At 39.5% G+C, this 11,302-nt stretch overlaps 1 pseudogene; it reads left to right on the top strand.

Moving 5' to 3' along the window:
- The first annotated feature begins 226 nt into the window (after window positions 1–226).
- Window positions 227–11,067, top strand: LOC147914491 (small ribosomal subunit protein uS13 pseudogene; annotated as a pseudogene).
- Window positions 11,068–11,302: the final 235 nt, after the last annotated feature.

Raw genomic sequence — 11,302 nt, 5'->3', positions numbered from 1 at the left:
TCTACTTGTGCAGATGTTTTGCCCATGTTCTTTTCATTCAATACTCATTCCTTTCACCTACCCCACAAATATAGGGGATTTCTTCTCCTTGGCAGTGCTAGAATTTGTATATAGGAGGAACTTATGGACAGCAGTCTACTTGGAACTAGGAACGAGGAGAAGCAAACACTCTGTTTTACTTAGTTGTATGTTAATTGAAGGTGGGTTTGTAGGAGTGATTGAGATTATGGTGGAGGATGCTGAAATAAGAGAGACCTTACCTGAACTAATAGAAGAGCCAGAAAGCCAGCTTCCTAGAAAGGAATCCTGTCACACTTTAAAGGGAGACTACCAGGGTAGAATATAAAGCAAGTCCAGGGTCATAGCCAGGGAAAGGGAAAAGAGGGCATGGAGCATGGTTGATGGGAACCACAGGGTTCCATTACATACCTTTGAGTAAGGTGCATCCTTTTGGCAGATCTTGATTGCCCATTAATACTACAGCTGAATACCACATGGGGCGATGCCATAAATAAGGAGTCCTAAGCCTCAGTGGTGAGAACTATACCCATTTGAGCTTCTCTCTAATTATCCTGAGGATCTGCCACGAAACGAATGTTACAGGGTCCTTCCCACATTTCTAGTTATGACATATGAACCTTTGTACAGTTTCCAAAGTGTCTTATCCTAAGTCATGTTTCTTAATTGGCAATACGATAGAAAACTTCTGATGGAAAAGAGAAATGAAGAGAAAATATGCCCTTCTTTGTCCCTTTTTATATGGTTTTCCTTCATGGTGACTCCACTATTAAGATGCTAATATTTTTGCCGGTTTCCTTTCACTTTGCTGGAAGCTTTCTCTTGCAGTGTGTTCACAGTTGTGGCCTGGAAAGTGTGTCGTGTGTTCCAACCTGCCTTTCTTACCTTTTAAGAGGCAGCATGATATAGGCGACCATGTCCTTGGACTGAAAATCAGAAGAACTAATTACCAGTCCTAGTTCTATTATTTTTTTAAATGTGCAACTTCAAACAAGTCACTTTACCATTCTAGGTTCCATTTATAAAATGGACGAGTTACTAATTCTCTAGTTTTTTAACTGTTTTTTACTACTAGAATCCTTATTTACAAGTAGAATTTTATTCAAAAACCCCAACACACAAAGCAGATCGAAGTGGAATCCCTTAGTCTGAAGAGGGGAAAGAGCAGGTGATGTGTGGAACCCTATCCGTTTGATCCCACGCTCTCCCCTCCACTCTGCTGCGTTAGCCCCTGAGTCACTTCTCTCAGGAGACTGAGAACCTATTTTAAAAAGCACAGATCTAAATGAGCCTTTCCAGATCTAAATTCTGCGATTCATTGATGTGACCTCACTCTTCTCCACTTGGATGTGGAGCATCTGGCTCAATTTCAATTAGTGTGTATAATGTCAGAGAAAGAGAAAGTCAGGAATTAAAAACCTTGCAAAATATAAAAAAGAAAAACACTATTTTCTTAACAGAGCAGAAAATAGACTTCAAATCTCATAGGAACATTTGTTACACGGGCTGGATTTCTACGGTTACGTCTGCTGGCATCACTCTCTGGGTGTGGATCTGCGAAGCTGGCTTTACAGAGTCGGGGCTCTCCCTCAACACTGTGTGCAAGGACCGCTCTCCCTACAGACGTATGCTTGTCCCAGCGCCCAAGCCTCCTCAGTGGAGGAGGGGCCCACATCAATAAACTTAGCTTTACCCCCACCTGCCGTTCCATCTGGCAGCACCACGAACTGTCGTCCAGAATCCAGTGACCTAAACAACTCTGCAGTGCCCTGTGTTCCCATAGGTCTTCTCTATGACCAGCTACATAAAGGGCCAGGAGCAGTATAAAAAAGCTCTAGTGCAAAGAAAATAATTCAAAAAAATAGTAATTACTCTCATTTCTTGAGCATTAACTTTATGCCAGATATTATGCTAAGAACTTTATTACTATGCATATAGTAGCAACACTCCTGCAAGGCAGGTTTTATTATCTTCTCCTCACAGATGAAGAAACTGAGACTCTGAGTTTTTTAAGACCCAAAGACAATATCTAGCACACCAACGATGAGCCCCGAGTACCTGCAGAGCCTCCTTTCCCTGCCACGTTGGAGCTATGCCTGGGACGCCAGCCTGCTTAGCTGAGACCCAGGGATCCTGACAGACCCTTGCAGGCCTAGGTGACTGGTCTCCAGTCTCTTCCTCGGTGCAGCTGACAAATTAGGGAGACCATCAATCAAAGATAGGCCATTTACCCATAAAACGATCTAATGTTTAAAATACCACTAGATGTTTAGAAAATATTTTAGATCACTGACTACGATGGAAAGTAATTTACATTATGGAAGCAATCATTTAATCACTGCAATTAGCCAAATTATTACCTATTCAGCTAATTATCTTTTAATTATGTGATTTAAAAATTAAACATTATATTATTCTAGCCAATGCCAAATTCTTTTTTCATGATTTCCCAACGAAAAGTGTAATTTACTATACAGTACAATGTAATTGCCTACAGAAATTGAGTTTCATTTTACTCTTAATTATAGGATAAAACTTCCCATAACTACCACGACCTGTATATAACCAATGAGAGAACTTGGTCTTTCAGGAAAATGTAGTTGTAGAGGCTAAAACAAAGGCAGGCAGTTAGTTTTTTCCAGACATGTTAAGAAAGTGCTGACTTTCCATATAAAAAGATGACACCATAAACCTGGCAGTGGTTTTCAACTCGCTGCTCTTTAGAATTCTCCGTGGAGGTTAAAAAAAAAAAAAATCACCTCATGCCCAGGGGTCACCACTAGAGATTCTGATTTATTGGTCTGAGGTGGGGCCCACCATGTTTTTAAAATCTCTCCAGGCATTCCTGATGTGCAGCCAGGGTTGAGAACTACTGAGAAGGTAATTTTAGTCTGTGCTTCCTTTAGTTGTGTTTTGTTTGTTTGAGTGGAGTTGCTGGTAGACAGAGTCAAGAACTTTTATGTTGGGCACATGGGAGCAGTAAGGCAGGATTAAAAGGATGGATGCAAAAGATTCAGACAACCAACCTGACTGTAGGTTCATAACCTAGACAGTTAGGAGTTTGCAGTTATAGAAAAGCGAGACATAGGCTACCCGCCAAGATTCGAGATAGTTGCCAAATACACTCAGTTGCCAAATACTCCAGTATCATTTGTCAGGGACTTGCAAAACTGTCAGGAATTTGAGTAGATAGTTTATTTGCTATGGGACTGTGCACTGTGGATCTGAAAGCAAAAGTTACCTGAGCTAACAGGCTTGTAAAATTCTGGGCCAAAGTAAACCTATGAGTAGACGCAATAGCCATAGTGATTCCACTCAATTCATTTCAGTACACAAATCTATACTTGACACTCACCAGGCTGTGGGCAATGCTCTGTGATAACAAGTGGTTTCTGCCCCAGGGTGCTCACCATCTGGTGGTAGACTTTCTGACATTGCCCGGAGAAAGGACCGAGGAGCCTCGGCTACACTGGGGTCAGCGCTGAGTGAGAGAGCGAGTCGGTTGGGAGGCTGTCTTCAGCCACCAAAGACTTTTCCATGAGGCAAGCTCAATGACTATGATATTCCATAGGCTAAACAGCCAAGTTAACCAACCCCAGCAGTCCCAAAAGCATGTGTGTATGAAACCCAAGCACAGAACTCAAAAGGAGGCAAACATGAGTTTGTTCCTTTTTTTTTTAACAGCTTTATTGAGGCATAACTGACACAATCAACTGCACAGATTGAAGCGTACAATTTGATGTCTGATACTTCTGTGAAACCATCATCACGTTCAAGATAATGAACATATATATCATCCCCAAAAGTTTCCTCTCTGTAATCCCTCCCTCTACCCCTCTCTTCATTCTGAAGCAACTACTTATCTGCTTTCTATCACTACAGATTAGTTTGTATTTTTTAGAATTTCATGTAAATGGAATCATACGGTATGTACTCTTTTTTGTCTGGGTTTTCAATCAGCACAAGTATTTTGAAATTCACCAATGTTGATGGGTGGATCAATAGTTTATTCCTTTTTATTGCTGAATAGTAATTCATTGTATGTGTAGACCATGATTTGTTTATCCATTCACCTGTTGGTGAATATTACAAATAAAGCTATTATGAACATTCATGTATACGTCTTTGTACGGACATATGCTTTCTTTAATCTTGGATAAATAAGAGGAAATTGACTAGATCTGTACTAGGTGTAGGTTTAACTTTTCAAGAAACTGCCAAACGGCCCGGGTTTGGATCCCAGGCATGCACCGACGCACCGCTTCTCCGGCCATGCTGAGGCGGCGTCCCACATACAGCAACTAGAAGGATGTGCAACTACGACATACAACTATCTACTGGGGCTTTGGGGAAAAAAAAAAGGAGGATTGGCAATAGATGTTAGCTCAGAGCCAGTCTTCCTCAGCAAAAAGAGGAGGATTAGCACGGATGTTAGCTCAGGGCTTATCTGCCTCACACACACAAAAGGAAACTGCCAAACTATTTCCAAAATGGTTATACCATTTTACATTCCCTGCAGTAATTTGTAAGAATTCCAGTTTATCTAGACCCCAGCCAACGTTGCATATGGTCAATCTTTTTAATTGTAGCCATCTTAATAGGTGTGTAGTGGTATCTCATTATGGTTTTAAGGTGCATTTCCTTAATGACTAATGATATTGAGTATCTTTTCATGTGCTTTGTAGCCATTACCTATCTTCTTTGGTGAAATGTCTATTTGAATCTTTCACCCATTTTTTTCTTAGGTGGTTTTCTTACTACTGAGTTGTAAGAGTTCCACATGTATATTCTGTACTCAAGTCCTTTATCAGGAATATGATTTACAAATATTTTCTCCCAGCTTGTGGATTATCTTTTCATTTTCTTAATGGTATCTTTTGAAGAAAAAAGATTTTAATTTTGATGAAGTCTAATTTATTAATTTTTTATCTTTTGGATCTTATTTTGGTGTCATAGCACAGTTTTGATTACTGTAGGTTTAGAGTAAGTCTTGTAATCAGGTAGTATTAGTCCTCCACCTTTGTTCTTCTTTTTAAAAATTGTTTTGGCAATTCTAGATCATTTACATTAATTTGAGACCTTTCTTCTTTTTAATGTAGATATTTAGTGCTATAAATTTTCCCCTTACATACCACTTTAAAGGCATCCCACAAATTTTGATATGTTGTGTTTTCATTTTCAGTCAGTTCAAAATACTTTCTGATGTTCCTTTTGATTTCTTCAGCCTATGGATTATTGATACCAGGCAAATATCTGCAGATTTTTTGCATCTTTCTGTTACTGTTTCTTAATTTAATTCCATTGTGGTCAGAAAACATGCTTTATGTGACCTGAATACTTTTACATTTATTGAAACATTTTTATTACCCAGAATATGGTCTACTTTGGTAAATGTTCTATGTGCAACTCGAAAAGAATACATATTCTGCTTTTGTTGGATGCAGTGATCTATAAATTTCTCTGCATAAGTTTTAATTGTCCATTTATTATTAGGTTTTGAGACCAGTGATAAAAACTGCTAAAGATTTTTGTGCCTTCTCTTTTAGAAAAATAATTTCTTTCTAACAGTGTTCTTTGAATAAAATGCTTGTTTTGTGGATTTCTCATGCTGGCAAAGTACAAAGCATTATTCTTAGTTTCTAAATAACATGCTAAACAATCGGCATCAGAGAGCTAGATACTATCTCATACAGAGGAAGGGAGTGCTGAATTACCTAGTCACTCTAATCTGGAAAAATATAAGAACATAGAATTTATAAGACCATAGAATTAGTAATTATTTATTGATGTGACTTTCAGGCAATTTTTGTCATATATTAAAAAATCAAACTTGTGATAACAGCTAGAATTGGGAGCAACCTAAATGTATAACAGATAAAATTGCTTCAATATATTATGATGTATTTACATAATTGCATATTATGCAGTCATTAAACTTGTTCCAAATACTCTCTTCTAAGAACTTCACATGGATTATGTCACTTAACCCTCACAATCCTACCTGATGATGTAAAACTATTATTTTCTTCATTTTATAGATGAAAAACTGAAGCACAGAAAGGCTACATAGTGGTCTCAAGACCTCAGGCAACCTACCTCCAGAACAACACATATCCTTATCCACTATTCTATGTACCCCCCGTATTTAATTATGTAGAAAAAGTTAGCGATATCTTAAGTGAAAAAACAAGTTATGAAACAGTTCATTTAGTCTTATTCCCTTTTTAATTTTAAAAAAACGTGCACAAGGAAAGAGATGAAGAGTACATTCCAAATTATGTAGCACGTTATCTCTAGGTGATACAATTGTGGATGATTTTAATTTTCTTCTTTGTGACTTTTTTTTTTAAAACAAAGAACGTATATTTTACATGTAGAAAAATTTTTTTAAAGTATTTTAAAGAAAAGGTCGTATTGTCAAATGAATATGGGTTCATCAATTTTAAAGTGAATTTACTAGCAAGTGCCAAATTCATCCCTAACCTTATTCTTCAAACAATTCAAAAAGATTACAAATGTCTGAAGATAGTCAAATGCTCTCATTTCATCTCAAAACCCAAATTTATAACCAGGAAAGGCAGGATTTACACAAATTATTCTTGGTTCTCAGGTGTGGTGATTTTCAAAGCCGGAATCAGAATCTACTAAGGCTGAGAAGCACATTAAAAGACACATCTCATATAATGCTTGGGTATCCCCCACATTCCACCTCAGGGCTGACTGGCCCTTTAGCACTCTAGGTCCAGCTGTGCCTAAGATGGAAAGACCCGAGTTAGTCTAACCAGTACTAGCCCCTCCTGCCCTTTCCTTCCCCCAGACTCAGAAACTGCTGGATCATCCTTTCACCACTATCTGCTCCAGACTGTGCCCCCTAATCCCCACCCATCTAATCCTGAGTCACTCTCTTTGGATTGGCAATTTGAACTCAGACTGACCCTTTAGTTGAGATCCAACACTTCATGAAGAAGTAGTTTTCAGCAACTGCCTGTTGATTCCCGACATCAAGGCTGCTGGTTAGATTGCATCAGTTTCCACACCCAACTCCAGGCCCAGCTGCTGCTGCTACCCCCAGGCCCATCCCAAGCCTGCCTTATCCCCACAGAGGTGTTGAAAATTTAGCCCAACACATCTCCATGACTGAGAACTCACTATCTCTAAAGGCATCCCTTTCTCTTTAAACAGTTCTGCTTATTAAAAAATGAGTTGGGATACGAAGTTCAGATCTGTCTCCCAGTAGTTTCTACCCAGTCGTCCTACTTCCTCATCGTGGGCCTCACCTACTCCAAGTCCTCTTCCACATAACAATGCTCCAAGAATGTGAAGAACCCTCCTGAGTTTTCTCTTTTATCTAAAATCCTGGATATTTAAAAGCACTCCTTACATGACATGATTTATATGTTTTTCTACCTTCCTGCTCCCTTTCCTAGAACCTGATCCATTGGTCTATAGTAGGGGCAGCCAACTCAAACATCTATGGGATCTTGTCTGAAAATGTGAATAAGTGAGCAGAAGGTTGAAGAGTACAGGCCTGCTCTAAAGGGGCGGCAGCTACTCAGCTCCAAATGATTATTGCAGGGGGCAAGATGGGCTCAGATTTGCCAGATCTTACCAGTTTTTAAGAGAACCTGAAAATCAAGATCATATGAAATTTCTTGATTTTTAAACTATTGACAATATTTCACTTTTTAGCTGCCTCCCCTCCACACCCTCACCGTTCCCCCTGTCCCCCAGGACCAAAGATGCAGCCTGTGGCCACCAGTTTGAGACTTCTAATCTCCAGCCTTTTTAAAGAGGGACAGCCAGAACTAACTCAGGACATTAGGTGTGGTCTGAGCATACAGAGTGGAGCTATTCTAGACCAGTGGTTCTCAAGCCAGGTGGAGTAGGGTGGTGCATGAGGACCCCAACCCAAAAGGCTTATCACAACCTTGGGAAGAAGGGGCTCTGCCGCGTGTATTTTGACAAACGTACTCTCAGGTGATTCTAATATCTCCTGCTCCCAGCTAAAAACCATTATTCTATTTTTTGTTCTCAATTCTACTTACTTGTTCTCCAATTTGGCTGCACATTGGAATCATCTAGGAAGTTTTAAAAAATACTGACATTTAGGTCCCACCCCCCAGAGATTCTGATTCATTTGGCAGGGGGTGTAGCTTGAGCAGAAGTTGTAAAAATTCCCTTGTTGATTCTCATGCATAGTAAAGTTGGAGAACCACTGTTCTAGATACTATGCTCCAATTTAATCAGTCTAAACTCATCTTACCTCTTCTTGGCAGCCATTTCATGCTGTTGACTGATACCAAGTGAAGTATCAACTAGTTCCTATAAGTTTTTTCTTTCTACAATCAATTGCTAAGTCACATCACACCATCCTGTACTTGTGCTACTGAACCTTTAATTCTTTTTAAATTTTATTTTATTATAGAGCCTTTAGTCAGTCAAAATTGTCTCACATCTTAATTCTTTTATCTAATATGTTTTCTATTCCTCTCAGCTTCACACAGTCCAAACTTTTAAGGAGGGTGTCTTTAATCTAGGACATCGACTGAAATGCTGAATACAAAGAAGAGTCTTGCTACTCTCCACTAGGGTCCTCCCTCCAGGCTGACACTAGGCATTCATCAGCACATTTAGAGATCCTCACCCAAATGGTTTCAATTTGCCTGATTTTACTTGTATCTAGAACATATTTATCCATTTTTATAAGCAATTTATGGAAAATGGGCCCTCCTCCTAACTTTTTAATAGTTCCTTCTTGGTATCCTTTATAGGTTACTCCTCCTCTGCTCATCACTCAAAAATGTTGGACTTCTTGATGGTTCCACTTGGATCCATGCTTTTCTAATCCACATGCTTTTCTACTATATTTTTAACCAGTACTTGTACACTGATGGCTAACTGGCCCCATCTTCCCCCTAAGTTTCAGAATCATATGTATAACTGCTTGCTGGAGAGCTCCAATAGATAACCTACAAGTTCCTCACATATACATCTTCAGAACTGAACTGATCATCTCTCCCTTGCCCAAACCTGATTCTCCTTCTGATTTCCCCATATCAGCTACTGATAACATCATTTATCAAGGTACCATGCCAGAAGTCCTTTTTTTTTTTTAATCAGCTTTACTAGATATACAGATCAGGGAAATGTTGTTGCTTGATTTATCATACTCTTTATCGCTAAATCAAATGTCACTAAATTATGCCTATCTTACATCCCATGTGTCTCAACCTGCTCCTCCTTTCAGCCCGTACCATCACTGCCCTCGTCTAGGCACTGACCCCTTCTCAGTTGGAGTCTACCAAGAAACCCCAAGTCAGGCTCCCGGTTTCCTCTTTTGACTCACACCATTGCCAAAGGGGCTCATCTAATTTGCAAATCTGACAGTTTTACTCCAGCAATTAAAATGCTTCAATAGTTTTCTTTGCTTCTGTAATTAAGTCCAAGCTCATTAGCTTGGCAAAAATTCCTTCCCTGAATCTGGCCTCAAGCTTCATCTCCTGCCGTTTCCCACTTTCCACTTTATAACACCATCACACCAAGATTTATTCTCCCTTTAAACATGCTATGTGGTGCCCTGTACCACTGCGGAAGCAGATGTCTCTGCTTGTAATACTGTGCTCCATCCCGCTCATCCTTCAGCATTCATCTTGTACCTTGTTTTCTTCTAACTGGTAAACTCCTCCCTCAAAGCTTTCTCACCATTCTGGATGTAATCCTCTCATAGTAAGTACTACTTTTTTTCTGAATTACCCTTTTATGTATGTGTCTCCTCTACCAGGCAATTATTTATCTTTACATTCCCAGTGTTTGGCATATATTAAATACTCAAGAAATGGTGGTTGAATTTTAAGTGAAGACCAGGTGCTCAATGTCAGGAAATCAATTTCCCTGATCTATATATCTAGTAAACCTGATCAAAAAAAATATTGTTTCATTGGACTGTTCTTAGCAAACTCAAGTCCTAGTGCACAATGCTTCTTTACCTAGAGCAAGGATCAACAAACTTTTTCTATAAAGGGACACATAGTAAATATAGCAAATTTTACACATTGTAAAAATAGGCTTTTGCAGGCCATATGGTCATTTTGCAACTTCTCAAAAATGTTTTGTAGTGCAAAAGCAGTCATAAACAAATGGGCATGGCTTCATTGCACTAAAAATTTATTTACAAAAATAAGTAATGGAGATCAAGGCCAGCCCAGTGGCGTAGTGGTTAAGTTAGTGTGCTCCGCTTCGGCAGCCCCGGGGTTCGTGGGTTCAGATCCTGGGAGTGGACCTCTGCACTGCTCATTAAGCCATGCTGTGGTGGCGTCCCATATACAAAATAGAGGAGGATTGGCACAGAAGTTAGCTCAGGGACAATCTTCCTCTAACAAAAAGAGGTGGATTGGCAAAAGATGTTAGCTCAGGGCCAATCTTCCTTACCAAAAATAAATAAATAACTAAGCAATGGGCCAGATTTGGCCTAGGGACCATAATTTGCCCACTCCTTATCTAGAAGCTCCCAAACCAACTCTTTAAAAATCCAACACCTTTCTCCCACAGGAGGCCTACCTGCCACTGCCATATCTCGAGTGATCCTCAAGAAGTTCCAGCACAGTTTGAGAATACTCAGCACCAACATCAATGGTTTGCAGAAAATAGCCTTTGCCATCACTGCCATTAAGGATGTGGGGCAAAGATACGCTCATGTGATGTGGTGTGGAGGAAAATAGGCATTGATTCACAAAGAGAGGTCACTGAGGTTGAGGTGAAGCTTGTGATCACCATCATGCAGAATCCAAGCCAATACAAGATCAAAGACTGGTTATAGAATAGAGAGAATGAAGTGAAGTATGGAAATTACATCTGGTTCTTGGCCAATGATCTAGACAACAAGCCGAATAAAGACCTGGAGCAACTGAGGAAGACTCAGGTGCCACTTTAGGGTCTTCATGTCCAAGGTCAGCACCCATGACCACTGGCTGTAGTGGCCACACTGTGGGTGTGCCCAAGAAGAAACAGGTCTATAGGCATTGTCTATTAATAAATGGTTTATACATCTAAAAAAAAATCCAACAAGTCATTGGTATTTATTATGCAAAATTTCCCTTCTTCCGCTTCTTGAAAATAGGGATAGTACTTACCCATCTCCAATAAACCAGCATTTCTACCATTCTTTATAGGTCTTCTTCTTTACAGATTAAATCAGCAATGTAATTTGAACATTTTTCACAGAATATTGGGATGTGACTTATTAGAGTTGGGAGACTATTTAGAGTAACTAGGTTCTCCCACCTTG

This window comes from Ceratotherium simum, chromosome 19, assembly GCF_057802395.1.
Source record: "Ceratotherium simum simum isolate JZ-2026a chromosome 19, ASM5780239v1, whole genome shotgun sequence".
In the NCBI taxonomy this organism is placed as follows: Eukaryota; Metazoa; Chordata; class Mammalia; order Perissodactyla; family Rhinocerotidae; genus Ceratotherium; species Ceratotherium simum.
The sequence above is the reverse complement of the archived record's forward strand: the minus strand, read 5'-3'. Positions and strand labels throughout refer to the sequence as shown.